This window comes from Amphiura filiformis, chromosome 9 (assembly GCF_039555335.1).
Source record: "Amphiura filiformis chromosome 9, Afil_fr2py, whole genome shotgun sequence".
In the NCBI taxonomy this organism is placed as follows: domain Eukaryota; kingdom Metazoa; phylum Echinodermata; class Ophiuroidea; order Amphilepidida; family Amphiuridae; genus Amphiura; species Amphiura filiformis.
Genome location: NC_092636.1, coordinates 57,076,339 through 57,089,207, shown reverse-complemented (window position 1 = coordinate 57,089,207; position 12,869 = coordinate 57,076,339). Strand labels below are relative to the sequence as shown.

General features: G+C 35.2%; 1 protein-coding gene across 2 annotated transcripts in view; it reads right to left on the bottom strand.

The window, feature by feature from the left end:
* Nucleotides 1-12,869, bottom strand: part of LOC140161217 (uncharacterized) — a 194,576-nt gene that overhangs the window by 68,958 nt on the left and 112,749 nt on the right. Inside the window, exon 3 of one of the 2 annotated variants that reach the window (XM_072184669.1) lies at nucleotides 917-982. The gene's annotated coding sequence lies outside the window, so the exon portion shown is untranslated. Of the gene's footprint in view, nucleotides 1-916; nucleotides 986-12,869 lie in introns of both variants that reach the window. The other variant, XM_072184670.1, reaches the window with a different exon arrangement.

The window sequence follows — 12,869 nt, the reverse complement described above, 5'->3', positions numbered from 1 at the left end:
AAATGTTTGATCCAGTTTTAGTTTCGTATTTTATATTTTTTAATTCTATTCAATGTGCTTAGCTGTGCTTGTCAGCTTGCGAAAAAGTTGTCAGACAATATCATATCGCCTATTCAGACTTACAAATCATTCGGACGACATTTTCGTAATTACTTTTGTCTTATCTTATTAGTAAATCAAACCAGTGTATCCGACTGTCTTGTCACACACCAGAGCTACCAAATGAGTTACATAATGTTATTAATTTATTAATTTTGTCAGGATTGCTGAAATTGCGGGACACGACAAAAGACTCGACAACACACATAGGCCCCTTCATAATTATGTTGGTAACGGTTACATGTCGCTCTCGAGCATGGAAATACTATTTCCATGTCTCGACCAAGTAAACCAATTTAGGGTCATCCCGTTACATTACAAATCATCGTCACTTGAAGAATCAAGGGTTGTTTTTTTTAAAGATAATGCCAACTTGTTCATTTTCTTAAAGGGCCACTTCGTGATTTACAGCCGCATCTCTCACATAATGGTTCTGTGGAAAACATATCTTGCCGATTCTGTCGTTTGGCAATTTAAGACATCGTTCAATTTACACTATCTGCCATCAGACATAGATACAAGACAGGTGACATACTTTCAGTTATCTCGCCAAGTCAATGTCCGAATCATTTGAATGTTTTTTCGTGGATATCATTGAACCATATCCTAAAAAGAGGATGCTAAAGACACGAAATGCCCCTTTAACTATTACAGCTCCGAAGAAAAATTGTCATTAATTTATACACACACATGAGTTTCAAAATCGACTTAAATGTTAAACATACAATCTGTAGTATAACACAAAATGAGCTTCTGCTTTCAATCAATAATGCCCGATTAAAGTCAACACATAATATAATAGATAAAGTTAACGTACCTGATTATCGAGTCATTAAAACAAAAATCTGTATGCGTGGTCGTCAATGTTCCATACAGCACGGATCTATATACAGAGACACAAAAATACAAATAAAAAGATTTCTTTAGAATATTGATGATCATGCCGCAATAAATATTCTTGAAAACTTCACAATGTGACTGTACAACCACGACACTAGGATCATGCACATCTCTTAGTACGCAGTTCTTTAACCCCAAATAAGCTTCTTTATGTATAGAATGACATTTCATTGCGTTGTGTACAAAAACTCATATTCAACAACTTGAGGTCACTTTTTGAGCTATGCTTGTTGAATGGGGTTATTGAATTATGCCACAGGGAATGCGATCATTATGGCTGATAGTGCGATAAGAATAACTCCCAGGCACCCTCACACAGATGCATATATCAACAGCAAGTATTCCCGATGAATTATTCCTTGATGATAAACAAGACATGACTTGAACATGCGAAATTAAAACCTCAAGTAGGTGCTTGAACGCTTTAAACTCAAAAATATTATTTCTACATTATAATGAGATGATTTTGTTATCCGATTTGGGCATGTAAGAAGAGTAAGAAGTTGTTATTATAAAACATTAAAATTAAATCATGCTGAAAGTTCAACATGCGCAGATTTTTGTTATGTTACATGAGTATTAAAAGTTTCTAAGCTTAAGGCTGTTTTTGGAGCATCAGGAAACATATGCTTCAATTTTGTAGAATAATATTTACAGAATAGAATTTTATCTGTATATTTCTTCCAATTTTATCACGTTTGAACAAATTACAACATATCTTGCCTATACAGCAGTCGTTTCCTATTCAAAGTTATGGAAGATTATCAGATAAAAACACAATTGACACCCGAGTATTCATTCAATATTCAACTAGATGTTCGAAATACACATGCATTTGTAAAATAGTTTGCCTTACAGAGAAATATTCAAAAGCTAACCTAATTGAAGGTAATGTATTCAATTACCCTTCTTTACTAATTTAAAGACACTTTAGAGTAAACTTTGTACACAATAACACATACGCTGGAGTGTTTTAGTGAGATTGGTTGAGCATGTTATGTATTCCTAGTTTCTGCGTAAATGATGAAAATCTAAACTTCGTTAATATTGAACAGTGAAATTCTGGTACATTTCTTTGATAAGTCTTGCATCGATGTTGAGCATAGAGAGATTCTGGTACAGTTATTTGATAAATTTGTATCAATGTTGAGCACAGTGAGATTCTGGTGCAGTTCTTTGATAAGTTTAAATACATATTGAGCATAGTGAGATTCTGGTACAGTTCTTTGATAAATTTGCATCAATATTGAGCATAGTGAGATTCTATTACAGTTCTTTGATAAATTTGCATCAATATTGAGCATAATGCGATTCTGGTACAGTTCTTTGATAAGTTTGCATCAATGTTGAGCATAGTGAGATTCTGGTACAGTTCTTTGATAAATTTGCATCAATATTGAGCATATTGAGATTCTGGTACAGTTCTTAGATAGGTTTGTATCAATATTGAGCATAGTGAGATTCCGGTACAGTTCTTTGATAAGTTTGTATCAATATTGAGCATAGTAAGATTCTGGTACAGTTCTTTGATACGTTTGCATCAATATTGAGCATGGTGAGATTCTGGTACAGTTCTTTGATACGTTTGCATCAATATTGAGCATAGTAAGATTCTGGTACAGTTCTTTGATAAGTTTGCATCAATATTGAGCATAGTGAGATTCTGGTATACAGTTTTTTGATAAATTTGCATCAATATTGAGCATAGTAAGATTCTGGTACAGTTCTTTGATACGTTTGCATCAATATTGAGCATAGTAAGATTCTGGTACAGTTCTTTGATACGTTTGCATCAATATTGAGCAAAGTAAGATTCTGGTACAGTTCTTTGATAAGTTTGTATCAATATAGAGCATAGTGAGATTCTGGTACAGTTCTTTGATGATAGGTTTTCTATCATTCTATCATTCTAGAATAGACTAATATTCGCCAACAGGGAAAATACCATCATCACCCTTTAATGATGGTCAATCGTCCCATGAAGTGCACTAGACGAAACTGCTCTGCACATACCATGTATTTTTACGCACGGTCTTTCGCGTAAACGGGAAGACATAAGTGCAATGCTCTGTCACGTATACGCGAAGGCACGCAACGCTGGCGTGATTTTGATTGAACGATCGGCCCTCATGACTGTGTATGACTACTAAGCATGGGAACGTTGGCTCTTGGTGAATAATCTCTATATTTTCTCGTCTGTGCATTTTATACTTCAAATTCCATAAGCAACATTAAATAAAGATGAAATCAACGCTGGAATCTGTTTCGATGACTTTTCAAAAAACGTGTAATTGTGTCGAACAATCTACCTTTCAGTTTCAGCAGTAAAATTGAAAGTATTAAGGTTATTAATTATTTTAAACTGTTGTGATTTGGCATCTTACGAATGGTAGTGAGCTTTGGCAAAAACTGCATTGCTCAATTCATAGCGAGCGTGTAGAAGATTTAAAATATCACATAATATACTTTTATAGGTGCTGCGGCTCTTGAGTTACGTTGTAAAGAAAGCTGAAACAACAACACTTTTGTAAAACGTACATAACTCATTAACAACAATAAATTAAGCAAGTTTGCAAAGTATACGATTTGTAGAATGAACTTTTACAAAACATCAAGGTGTTAATTTAGAGGGACACGGTGGCTCAGTGGTTACGGCCTTGGACTCATAATCTGAGAGCTTGCTTGACGTGCGTTGGTTCGAGTCCCCGTCCCACCACCGTGTTTGCGCCCTTGGGCAAGGCGCTTTGCCTCGCTTGCCTCACCCCACCCAGGTGCAATGGGAAGCTGTCAGGGGTAGTCACCGTCGTTGTACTGATGAACCCTGCGCCAATTGTAGGCTGCAAACGTGGTTCTGACATATTCTAATGACGGCGGAATAAATGTAAAGCGCTTTGAGGCTGTTTACGGCATAAAGCGCTATATAAATATCTACATTTTTTTTTAAATTTATAATAATATATTGATCTAGATAATGAAAATCGATTTTTAGGTTGCTTCGACCAACAATACCTCGTCTACCCTTAAAGTATACTGAACTGTGTAGAATGTTCAAATATCAGTCACATTTCGAAGCACCCTGTATGAAAGTGTTTCCAAAACAGAGCTGGTATTGCATTGCAGTAATGTGTTTAACCTATGCGGCAAACTGTAACATGAAACAGCCAGTCATCCTGTGAATAAGGAACATGTTGCCAAAACTGATTCAATCATTTTTTTTTACAATGTTAATGATATTCTTTTCAAGACAATGTACCTGCTGTAGCAATATCTTGTATTCGGTCTTGACGTTTATTAACTAATATTGAGTAATTGAGGTATGTGCAAATTTAACGAAACAATGGAATCGGTTTAGAGGTTTGTTTTTCAAGATATACATGGGTTTAGCCATGGGTTATACTTAGCGAATTCACTGAACCTAAGTGATGCCGAGTAGTTAGTAAACATTGAGTTATCTGTACAAGTATAACCACATGAAAAAACTAAGTAAAAGAAATTCCGTATTTCGATCGGACCAAATTCGTACCAACATTAGACGGAGTAAAAAATGCATCAGCTGTCATCTCTCATAATTGTGTAATTGTACAACATATTCAATGCATTATATTAGCTATCAATGTGAACATTTTGTTAATATCAAGATTATCAGCAGCACATATACTAGTAGTCATTTAATCAAACCAATATAACACTAGATAGTTACTTCATCAATTGCCTTATCAGCAGTAGATAGTTAAAAGCTGTAATCTAAATTTCATAAAGCAATCACAGTAAATCGAAGTACAAAAAGGTATACTTAGGTTAAAGTCAATTCAGTTTTTCGCTACTATGTTTGGAGAGCAAACCATACTTGTATCAACCCCGGCCTCTGATAGGGTTACGACACTCTTTTAACTCAAAAAGTTACAGGATATAGTGCTTTAAACTTTGCTTGTGATCCGTATAAGTGAATGCCACACCAATTTAACACTTGTATACCACTCCATCTATCTCAACTCCGTCTATAAAGTACAAATTCCATCAAACCCGTAATAGGGTCGGCACGCTAATTAAATTCCAGAATAAAATGAATGCTACTGAGACATGCAATATAGACAGGCAGGACTGTATTGAATGCTACTGAAATTTGACCAAACTAGCGGACAAAACCCAGAGAGAGAAATGCGTTGCCAATGGCGGAATCATTTGAACGTAATGATGCTATTGTATGGCTACCATTCCTATCGACATTTAATGTTTTTAAATGAAATATAACGCCGGGAGAGTTGATACAGTGAAGGAAGAAAAAACACGGGGTGTAAAAGAAACTTTGCGTCTTCACTGTCTTGTATGTACAATAGAAGCATTGGTTGAGATTCAAATAGAGCAAACATATTTGAAGATGTTTGCATTTAGCTAAGATGCAAAACATTGTGTTCATAATATCAGATGTATCACAAACTCCATACACCGCCATTCAAATGAATTCTAGAAAAGGGTATTGTGCGATGCATCTGTTCCAACATGTCCTCATGTTTTGCTACAGCTCGCTATCTACTGATGATAACACATAATACAATCCCACCTGTTCATTTGAGAGGATTAAGGAATGATTTTTGGATTTGAGAAAATGCTAATCTAGATTTATTTCTGTCACTCTTAATGATGCACATCAATTATTTATTTCGCCTTCAGCACAATACATACTTTTTAACATCAGTGATGCACTTTATAGTGCTGATTATTCATAATGCAATTTTTCTTTCTTCTCAAATATATCAATATGACGAGCCTGAGGGAGTCTCTTCAATTTTATATAAAGGAAATCATTAAATAAGAATTAAATTATGAAAAGATGATGTCATTCATGTTATTTATAGCTCTATAGCGTAGGTGTTTATCCCCTAAAGGTTATGCACTCCTTGTCGCTATTCTAAGGATTGCAAAAGGGTGAAATGTAACTTTAAATGAAGAACATTTCAGGCTCAGACGGGCCTCTTTTCTGCCTTTGAAGCTTGATGTGATTGCTAGGCTTATTATTAGAGGCGGGCTTTAAGGTAATGATAAGTATTATTATTAAATATTAAATATTATCAACTTCTCAGTTTCAACCAGTGTTATTTTATATATGGTCAAGAATTAAATCCAGAATAACATGAATGCTACTGAGACATGCAATAAAGACAGGCAGGACTGTATTGAATGCTACTGAAATTTGACCAAACTAGCGGACAAAACCCAGAGAGAGAAATGCGTTGCCAATGGCGGAATCATCTGAACGTAATGATGCTATTGTATGGCTACCATTCCTATCGACATTTAATGTTTTTAAATGAAATATAACGCCGGGAGAGTTGATACAGTGAAGGAAGAAAAAACACAGGGTGTAAAAGAAACTTTGCGTCTTCACTGTCTTGTATGTATAATAGAAGCATTGGTTGAGATTCAAATAGAGCAAACATATTTGAAGATGTTTCCATTTAGATAAGATACAAAACATTGTGTTCATAATATCAGATGTATCACAAACTCCATACACCGCCATTCAAATGAATTCTAGAAAAGGGTATTGTGCGATGCATCTGTTCCAACATGCCCTCATGTTTTGCTACAGCTCGCTATCTACTGATGATAACACATCCCACCTGTTCATTTGAGTGGATTAAGGAATGATTTTTGGATTTGAGAAAATGCTAATCTAGATTTACTTCTGTCACATCTTAATGATGCACATCAATTATTCGTTCACATTCAGTATAAGATATTACTTTTTTATTATCATTATTGCACTTTATAGTGCTGATTATTCTTGATGCAATTTTTCTTCTTACATATCGATATGACGAACGCTTAGGGAGCCTCTTCAATTATATATAATGGAAATCATTAATAAGAATTTAACTACAATATCATTCATCATTTTGCCTTTCATATACGTTTACGCATAACCCTAAAATGTATAGTGCACTCTGACGACAGTCAAGCTAATGCAACTTTAAAATGTTGAACTTTTCAGGTTTAGACGGGCCTCTTTTCTGCCCTTGAAGCTAGATGTAATCGCTTGAATTATTAGAGGTGTGTGTTAAGGTATTGATAAGTACCATCATTGGCAAACCTTCTCTCACAATGAGATAAATTTAACTTCACAGTTTCAACTTGCGCCATTTACATTATACGGACCCTGAAAACCGATTAATTTAAGAGTGCATCTAATTTATTTTGCTAAAAACACTCTAATGAAAAGATAATCATGACGCCTTCATCTTCTAATGTTGTAGTCCTGGTGTTGTCGTGTATGCCCAGGAAGAATTGATTGATATTTACAACATTTGCCATGTTTTTTAGATAAACTGGTTATTCTGAATTGAGCAAAATCAATGGCATAGTTCAATACGCCATTCAATAATCATACACCACAAGCTGAACCTAAAGTTAAGATTGTGAGCTTTTGTTTTCAATATATTCGAAGTTCATTGTATAAATATTGTACAACTAACTATATTAAGGGTAAAGAACTGTGCCCTGGTAGATGTTTATGTTCCTGTTGTCATCCACAACTTAACAGCGTATAAGGCCAAGTAAAAAATATAACATGTTTCACGTCCGGGTTTTCAAAAAAAAGGAGGAAGAGGGGGCTTTTTATTTTCTATTTTTTATCGCAAAATTGATGTAAATACCCATAATTAGAGCTATTTTAGCGCACATACAATAATGCCTGGAAAAAGGAGGAGGCCCTTTTTTATTTGTTGTTCTGAGAGTAACACCCCCTCTAATGATCACAAAATCTTCCTAAAATGTTTCTTGTATCTTAACAAGGCTACAGAAAGCATCCCAACTTCCTAGACATATTTTTTGAAAAGTTATAAGTGAATTTCAAAAATAAAAATATATTTCAGGAAACCTCAAAAAAGGAAGCGGGAGGGGACGTGAAACATGTTTATTTTTTATTTGGCCTAATAAACCATCAATACATGCCAATAGCCACATAAACCTGGCATCTGTGACTATCATCTATCCGTGTTTATTTTAACAGTCTGTTTTTACCCGGATTTAATTTCTGAATCAATGGAATAGTTTTTTACGATTTCAAAAGTAATCTTGTTATTGCAATATTATATTACATTAATCGATGTACTGTTAAACGGCATTAAAGTATTAATATGAATCAGCTGCCGACAATGAAACATAAGCCAACATTGGTGGACACTTTTATCCGCATTACTAGAGCTGCAGGTAGTTTTCTGAAGGTGAATTATGCATAATTCACTTTCACACATTAAATTAACATTTATCCCGTTGTAAAATGACGTTCAATTCAGTCATATTACAGTCATATAATCACGCTATCAAATAATGTTAACGTTTTACAGACAGAAAAGGAAAGCACAAAAGGGAAAACACGAGATACCCAAATTTAGCTTTGTATGCTTAATGATGAAATCAAATCTCTTTACATGTGCATAACATATATTTCATATCCAATTGTTGTTGTTATACTGTAGTTAAAATAAACGAGAAAAAACCCACACAATATTCATGTCAACATTTCTGATCTTTGAATTTCTGTTCTTCAAATTCATCCAAAGGGAAACACACTTTGCCTTATACATTGTAAATAGGTTAGACCTACATCGCGTGGTGTATATTTCTTCTCTCAACAAAAGCTTTTTCAGTTTACATAACCTATCGGTGGACTTACCTGAAAATGTCAGATTTGTCAAGCATCATCTTTCACCTTTGTTAAATTTGGACGTTTTACTGATGTGTAATCAAAGCTAAATATTCTGAGGCTGTTGTTGGTGATATGGGCCATATCATGATACTCGGCAGGGCATTTACAATATCGTATGTACGTTGCAAAAAAACAAACCTCGAGTTTCAGTTCTTGTAGCAGAGAATTGACGGTTTGCTACGAAAACGACGCATTTTTATAAATTTAACTTTGTTAAATTATTTGATTTAAAAGAAAGTAGGATCTATTATGTAATGTGACAAGGTAATAGTTAATAAAATGTTAAAAAGGCAAAAACGTAGAGTAGTTGTGGTGTTCTAAAAGCCTATTGGTTTCTCTGACCATGGTCGTGTGATAAGTAGCGTAGTAGTGACAATAATTAGATTCAAATCGGTCTTATAAAATTATCATTTCAGCCTTATTTATATGATACCTGATTGTAGCTTTTTTTCTAATCCATCACCACAAATCCTTACACTTGCCCTAAAATATGCATTAATTAAGATTTATCACATAGAGTACCACGGTAACAATCTCCGCAATACTATAGTATGAATTAATGGAAAACTGAAAGCATATCGCTGCGGTAAACTCAAAATCCAGCTGTGTGGTGGTCTTATTACTGAAACAGGAGTAATGTGTTGTGCAAGCTTCGGTGATAGATTACAATAAGGATTCATGTGTGATGTTTTATTCAGTAATGGTTTGTTTAAAGATATTTAAATCACATTGAAGTAATTTTTGTATATTTTTTTAACAAATTTAGTAATTGGTGAAAGCAGCACCGTTTTGGAAATTATCATCTGTGCAAGGATTTTGTATGCAATATTTGAATCCGGATATAAACATCTCAAAAAAGTAACTAACGCCCCTTAAATAATGACCGTTATTCACAAACGGGCTATTGTATTACAAAGCTGTAAAATGCGTTGGAAGCAGAATTTATTTCTGCGCACTTTGACACCTCATTTGATACGATAGCCTAAAAAACAATGAAACACTGGTCAATTTAATGTAGTGAGGTCCAGATTTGAAAGTTGTACTTACAACAACACAAAAACACTTAGATATCACTACACAGATTTTCTTCCATTATACTGAATACAAATCAATAGAATTTACTGCAACTTTCAAATCTTGGGTTACATTGAATTAAATGTACGCTGTGACGTCAATATTTAGTCAATTGGGGTGTCAAAATGTGCAGAAATAAATTATTTTACAGTTTTGTAATTCAATCGTCCGTTTTTGAATAATGGCCATTATTTAAGGGGGGTTAGTTATTTTTTTTTGAGATGTTTACATCAGATATAATTTGAGTGCAACAGAACTTTATAATCAACAAAAAGAAATATACTGTTGGAGAAACAAACACTGTAAATCAATGCATTGATTGTGTGGACTAATGTTTAAATATGCAAGAACATTGTCCAGTCATACTATACTTTTCATCAAAGATTTAAATTATGTTAACTTAAGCAAACAGTGTGTTTTGTTTGTGCATTCTTAAATTAGCATTGGTAAAAGGTGTTTTTGGCCTTAAATATTTTCAATCAATTTCAGGAACATAATAATCATGTTCAATTAATTTTGCAAGCTTTTTTATCATAACTCTTCACTTTTCACATGTTATTTCAATTTGAGAATGATGCTAAACACAAAACACAATGCAAAAGCGATGACCGGTCAGTGCCAGTGATCGAGTAATTGACTTACTGTAAATTGGATTGAATTGAACAGGGACTGATTTGAATTGAATATGTCCTTTAACTTCAAGATTGCTTCAATTTGAAGCGTTCTTATAAAGCTATTAAATATGGGTAAGTGGAACGAGTAAAATAATGCATAACCATTGCAGGTGGACCACGCATGTTATATAGCCCAGTTATCAATTCAGTCATCCTGTGCATCAAAGGCGTAAATAAAATGCTAAATGTGGTGCTGAGGTATACATTAATGTGATGTATGTGATGCATTCTCATTCTGCGACCGACTATAATAGACAGAGTATGGAGAGTAGAAAAAATCGGGCCCAAGAGTAGTGTCATTTCGTATTCTGGCCTTTATTTCTACTAAAAGATGACTATGGTTTGTTGTTGTTGTTTACTTGTTTTGTTTTGGGTTTTTTGTGACTGTTTTCCCATGATGGTCGGTGGCTCCACGGTAGGGTGTACGATCAGTCCGGTGTTATCCTGATCGGTACTGGCTATGAGATCTTTGTCATCACCTGCATCTGCTCTATAATTCAAATGCAGTAATGGAGAGAGCGAGTTATTGCCTCCACCGGGATCGAACCGAGGACCCCTTTTCATTAGAGTCAAAGACCTTAACCACCACTGGGCCGCTCTCTTTCCAATATTGATATATTTCCTACAAAAAATAGCGAATTTGATCAGTTAGATAAGAATAACTTCATTGAATAAGTTCATCAGGTTTGTAGATTAAATAAACAAGACATTTTTGAGTGACAAAACCAAGTGAAAATTAACTCACTACAATATTTCGTCCTTCACGTCGGAGGACTTCATCAGGTATGACTGATATGGTCATCTGATCCACTTTCCCGGGAGATGGGTTTCCGGTTGGGCTTAGACTCTTTCACAGTCTTCAAAAGCGGATCATATACGTGGCTAAGGAAATATGTGCCCTCCTCTCTGTTTAAGGTCTTGCTCCCCCTGAACAACAGGCAATTGCGACCGCGGCTATAGATTGTAAGCCGCGGCTCTGGCGCCGATATGTCGACGATGTTCTTGAAATAATCAACAACGGTCAAGTGCAAAATCTTACGGACCATCTCAATACAATAGACCCAACAGACAGTATTAAATTTACTTTCGAAAAAGAGAAAGATGAAAAAATTCCTTTCTTGGACACACTTATTATCAGAAAACCAGACGGCTCCATAAAACTCCATGTGTACAGAAAACCCACCCATACTGATCAGTATCTTGATTTCAATTCCGAGCATCCTCTCCATCAAAAATGGGAGTTATCAGAACCCTTTTGATCGTATGAACTCTGTCGTCACAGAAACAAGTGATAAGATCAAAGAAGAAGAGCATATTCGCACAGCCCTTAAAAACTGTGGCTACCCGAAAATGGACGATGGACAAAGTAAAAGATCAAATGCAAAACAAAATCCAAAACGCTGAAAAACCAATCTCTAAGAAAACTAAGACCACGGATGAGAAAAGCAAAGGCATGGTGGTTATCCCATATGTTAATGGCGTGTCGGAGCGCATTCAAAGAATTTTCAAGAAACATAAGGTAGATACGGCCATGAAACCTCACCAAGCACACAAGCGTATCTTAGTACACCCGAAGGAAAAACGCGAGAAAGAAAAAACAGGCAATTGTATCTATGAAATTGGATGCCAAAACTGCGATCAGTCCTATGTCGGTGAAACATCTCGCATGTTTGGAACCAGGATGTCAGAACACAAAGCTGAAGTCAATAAGGCCACTAACAAAAAGTACACTCGATCTGAACGCAAGGTATCAGAAAAAGAACAGACCAAATCAGCAATTTCTGATCATGTTGCCCGGGCCAACCACGTTATCAATTGGGATGATTCAAAGATCCTTGGGCGGGAGCACAACAAGAAGTCTAGAGAAGTTCGAGAAGCCATGGAGATTAGAAGAAGGGGGAGCAAGACCTTAAACAGAGAGGAGGGCACATATTTCCTTAGCCACGTATATGATCCGCTTTTGAAGACTGTGAAAGAGTCTAAGCCCAACCGGAAACCCATCTCCCGGGAAAGTGGATCAGATGACCATATCAGTCATACCTGATGAAGTCCTCCGACGTGAAGGACGAAATATTGTAGTGAGTTAATTTTCACTTGGTTTTGTCACTCAAAAATGTCTTGTTTAGATAAGAATAACTTTTTGTTTTCCATAATTTTCCAGTAAACATGGTAAACAGATATATCTGCTTTAAAACATCCATGACTTGGAGCGTATTTCTAGTTATTTTTGTTTTAGAAATAATATCTGAAGAAATAAGTGAGTAGAGCAGTGCTTAATTAATCATCATATTTAAGAAAGTTGTTCACTTTTGCATCACCCTGTACTAGCATATCGTCTTTCTCCTTGTTTGCCACTTAACACTCCATGCTTGCTTCCTGTAGCTGACATCTGAATATATGACACGCTTCTTCAT